General features: G+C 41.3%; 1 protein-coding gene across 4 annotated transcripts in view; it reads right to left on the bottom strand.

The window, feature by feature from the left end:
- Nucleotides 1-5,000, bottom strand: part of LOC143028129 (anoctamin-10-like) — a 211,495-nt gene that overhangs the window by 137,958 nt on the left and 68,537 nt on the right. The gene's annotated exons all lie outside the window — the stretch shown is intronic.

Here is a 5,000-nt window from a genome sequence, read left to right as displayed (position 1 = left end):
AATAAATAATAATACTTATATTGAAAAATTATATTAATAATAAGTGAGTGGAAATCATACATGAAATAAGATATTTACCAATAATGATACTTATTTCAAGAAAAGGAGGAGTATAAGAAGCTGAGAGAGGAGTGGGAGGGAGTGAAGGATAGGGTAGAACTAGGAGTGGAGGAGGAATGGGGATGGTTCAAGGAGGGAGTCACAAGGTGTGCAAAGATGGTGTGTGGAGCAAGGAGGACGGGAGGTAATAGAAAGAAGGCGGTGGGGTGAGGAAGCAAAGAAGGCTATAAAAGAGAAGAAGCGAGCATTTGCAGATTGGTTACAAAATAGGACGAGGGAATCATATGAGAGATACAAAGAAAAGAGAAGAGAAGTAAAGTACAAGATAAAGGAGGCAAAAAGGAGAGCAGATGTGAAATGGGGTAAGAGTATGACAGAAAATTTTGAAAGTAATAAAAAGATGTTCTGGAAATAAATTAAGAGAAGAAGAGGAGACGAATCAAGTAGAGAAGAAAAGGTGCAGATGGACAGATGATAATGGAAGAGACGGCAATAAGAGGAAGATGGTCAGAGTATTTTAGGAAGTTGCTAAGTGTGAAGCAGGATAAGGAGGGAAAGGTAGTTGCAGTGGATAGCGCTAAAAAAGTGGCCGTGATGAGTGAGAAAAATGGAAGAGAAATAAGGAAAAAGGAAGTCAAGGCAGTTGTTAAGATGACGAGAGCAAGTAAGGCATCTGGGTTACATGGGTGTCATGCAGAATGTCTAAAAACAGGAGATACAGTGAAGGTGGACTTGCTGTTGATATTATTTAATGTTTGTTTGAGAAGTGCCTTATAGTTCCACTTCACAAGTGAAAAAGGGATAAGTGTGAGTGTAGTAGTTTCACAGGGCTCAGCTTGTTAAGTGTAGTTGGGAAGGATTTTGGGAGGGTTTCGATTGAGAGGATTTGGAGAGGAACAGAGGGAGGTAATAGAAAGGTAGCGAGTGGTGGTGTGAGGAAGCAAAGAAAGTTGAGGTGAGGAACAGTTTGGGTTTAGGACAGGTAGGGGTTGCGTGGATCAGATTTTTTGGGTAAGGTAGATGTGTGAGAAAGCTTTACGAAATGGTAATGATTTTTTTTTAGGGGGGTTTATGAATTTGGAAAAAGCTTATGACAGGGTAGACAGGAAGGTAATGTGGAAGGTATTGCAGATATATAGGATAAGAGGAAAGCTGTTAAGAGCAGTCAAGAGTTTTTACGAGAGTAGTAGAGCTTATGTCAGAATTAGAAATGAAGAGAGTGAGTGATTTGAAGTAAGGATGGGACTTCACCAGGGATGTGTTATGTCGAACTGGCTGTTCAATTTATACATGGATGGGGTGGTGCAAGAGGTAAAGACAAGGGTAATGGGCCGGGGATTGGAGATGGTTAAAGGAAATGGAGAAAAGTGGGAGATAAGCCAGTTGTTTTTTTTTCTAACGACACTGCGCTTGTGGCAAGATCAGAGGAGGGATTAAGGAAGTTAGTGGCAGAGTTTAGGAAGGTAGAAGGAACTTGAAAATAAATGTGGGTAAATGAAAAGTGATGAGATGTAGAAAGGGAGAAAGCGCCAACAGGCTGGAAGTGAGTATTAAGGGAGAGAGACTGAAGGAAGTGGATAGTTTTAAATACTTGTGTGTGAATGTGCTGACAGCACAATATGGGGCAGAAACATGGAACATAAGAGTGGAAGAGTTTGAATGTTTTTGAGATGAGGTGCCTGAGAAGTATGGTAGGGGATACTAGGCTGGATAGAGTGAGAAACGAGGAGGTGAGGAGGAGAACGGAGATGGAAATGGAGTTGGGAGATAGGGTTGATGAAAGGGTATTAGGATGGTTTGGACACAAGGAAAGAATGAGTGAAGAAAGATTAGTAAAAGAGGTGTGGAAGGCAGAGGTAGAAGTCAACATAAGAGGGCGACCAAGGAAGAGATGGATGGATGGGGTATAAGGGGCACTGGGAAAGAGGGGAATGTCTGTTGAGAAAGAAAAGGAGAAGACAGAAGATAGGAGTGAGTGGAGAATGGTTGTGTATGGTTGATGCTGTGATGCATGGAAAGGAAGGGGGTGGAGGGTGGATGGTGAAGGAGAATATGTGAAAATATTTTGATGCAGCCCGAAGGGATTTCTCTTCGTCTTTTCCTTTTTTTTTTTTTTTTTTTTTTTATGAGGGGACGGAAGGGGGGGGGAGTCGATTTAAGGAAGCGGCCTTGCTGTGGATGTGCTCTGTCTTGTGACACTCCTTCTGACTCTGGGAAGAGGGCGAGATGCAGGGACGACCCGTCATCCAGGAAGAACCAAGATAAGAGGGAGGGAGGGGGGTGAATGGGAGAGGAGTATGTGGGGATGGAATGGGTGGGAGTGGATTTTATGCCTTTGCTTTTCGGCTGCCTCTCTTGTAACGGAGTAAAAGCCTTTGGTATATGAATGTAAGAATGATAATAAATAAGTAGAAACCAGATTGAAAAAAGAAAATTTAAAATGGTAGATATGTATATATTCTTAATAAATATTTTATAGGTAACAGTCCTCATCCTGTCAGAAGAGAACAATAGTAGAATGGAAGAGCTCATCAACGGAAGCTGTACACTCGTATTACTAATGAATCCAAAATGAAATTCAACGGGATGGTGCATACACGCACGCACACACACACACACACACACACACACACACACACACACACACACACACACACACACACACACACACACACACACACACATACACACACACACACTATACACGACCCAGTGGCGTGGTTGGTAGAGTCCCAGTCTGTCACTACGGCGGTCTGGGTTCGATTCCTGCCCAGGGCTGAAAATGATTACAGTATCTCTGCGCTTCGAGTCATTACTCCAACTCTCGTGGGCGGGGAGTTGGGTGTGTGTGTGCGTGTAAGGTCAAAGCATTACCTATAGATCGGTCATACGAGCTCTGAGCTGTCTTCCGGGGGGGAGGGGGGATAGCTGTCGATCACGAGTCCAACACGTGGTCCAAAGACCAAGGTGAATCACACATCTATTTCCAGTAAAGAGAATGTATGCATATATTTTTCTTTACAAGAGGAATGGTTGAGTAGAAACATACATCCCCCTTCCCAACCCCTAACTCCCCTAAAAAAAAGTTCCAGTTCCTATCTCAAAACCTTAAAAACAAGGCGATTCCTCCTGGATTTTCAATCACTGAACCAATTGTTTAATGAAATTCCCTGACGGCACTCAGAAGAAGAGTACCGCCTTAAACTATGCAGGTGGTGAAGCCAACGCAAAATAAACAAGTGCCAGCAAATGTCGAGTCACTCTCGGGTCATTAGTTATCACGACAGACATTTTTTCTCTCTGCGGCTAAAACAAATCGTTTATTTCTTTTATGTGCTTCGTCCAAGCCCTTCTAATGCACGGTCGCCTACATTTCTGTGTTCACTAGAGTCCCCGTTGAAGTATAGCTTGAAGACACCTTAAATCCTATGAACAGGTTGGGGCCAATAACATGTCATAAAAGGGAAATCGGTAGGAGGAAAATGGTAAGATTATTTCAGAGAATTTGTGAATGTGGAGGAAATTTGGGAGAGATTGACTGTAACAGTAGGAGAAACTGACTGTGGCTGTGGAAGGAGTTAAGAAAATTAATGTAATGGGAAAATAAAATAACAGGGATTAATGAATAGACGAGGTGTGAAGAGCATTCAAAGTAATGAAAGAAGGTAAAGCACCTGGGTTGGATGGGTGTCATGCAAAATGTCTGACAGAAGGAGAAACGGTTATAGTGAATTGGCTAGTGAGGATGTTTAATGTATCTGCAAGAGGGGAGAGTGCCGGAGGACTGGAGGAGTGCCTGCAAGATGGACGTCTGGTAGGAACGGTTATAGTGGATTGGCTAGTATGGATGTTTAATGTGTCTACAAGAAAGGAGAGAGCCGGAGGACTGGAGGAGTGCCTACAAGATGGACGTCTGATAAAATCGTCTTCATATTACTCGTTTTCAAAACTCAACATCTGACATTCAGTTTCCAGGCAATGGCAAAGATTGTTCTCTATCAATTTCTATATTTTCTTCGCCTATTCAGAGGAGAGTTGACAACCGGAGACTGCTCACCTTCTCTTACAAATCTCCTTCACTCTCTCATTTACAACTGCTATGACCACCGCGATATTATCCCCAAGGATACAAGCGCTGTATACCGTGTGAGTGAGCAAACGCATTCATAACTGGGGGGAGGGGAAAATAGGGGGGAAGGGGAAAGGTGGGGGTTAAGATTAACTTCCCACAGCCACTGGTTCTTGTCATGTGTCTACACCTTTGAGCATAGGCCAGGGGTGAAGGATTTGGCTACACTCTAAGATGGCCGTTCTTCGCTTTTATGATATTTATGTATATATATACAGTATATATGTATATATATATATATATATATATATATATGTATATATATATATATATATATGTATGTATATATATATGTATATATGTATATATATATATATATACATATATATATATATATATATATATATATAAGCATGAGGAAAAGAAATCTCTATTGTCATTTTTTAACCTTATTTGACTAACTTAAGCTGAATAAAATGACATACTAGTAACCAGAAAGAACTATTTTAAGTGTAACAACTGAAAAACAAGATGAATCCAGATATTTTTGGTTGTTCAGATATTTAATAGGATATTTTATTATTATTATTATTATTATTATTTTTTTAGGAATGTTCCCCTCGGGGCTACAGAGATTAAGATGCCTTGTCCTATCTCCGTCCCGATTTTGTCACCTTTTACGACTCAAGTGGGAACCCTTGGTGGCGGTATTCTTCTCCCCCACAACAGGGTTCGACGAAACAAGTTGTTAAGAGGAGTCAAGATTTTTTACGAGAGTAGTAGAGCCTGTGTTAAAGTTAGAAATGGAGAGAGTGAGTGTTTTGAGGTAATGGTGGGACTTCGCCAGGGATGTTATGTCGAATTGGCTGTC

Source organism: Oratosquilla oratoria, chromosome 9 (genome assembly GCF_046742065.1).
Source record: "Oratosquilla oratoria isolate Oo_2021 chromosome 9, ASM4674206v1, whole genome shotgun sequence".
In the NCBI taxonomy this organism is placed as follows: Eukaryota; Metazoa; Arthropoda; class Malacostraca; order Stomatopoda; family Squillidae; genus Oratosquilla; species Oratosquilla oratoria.
This window is presented reverse-complemented; position numbering and strand designations above follow the sequence as displayed.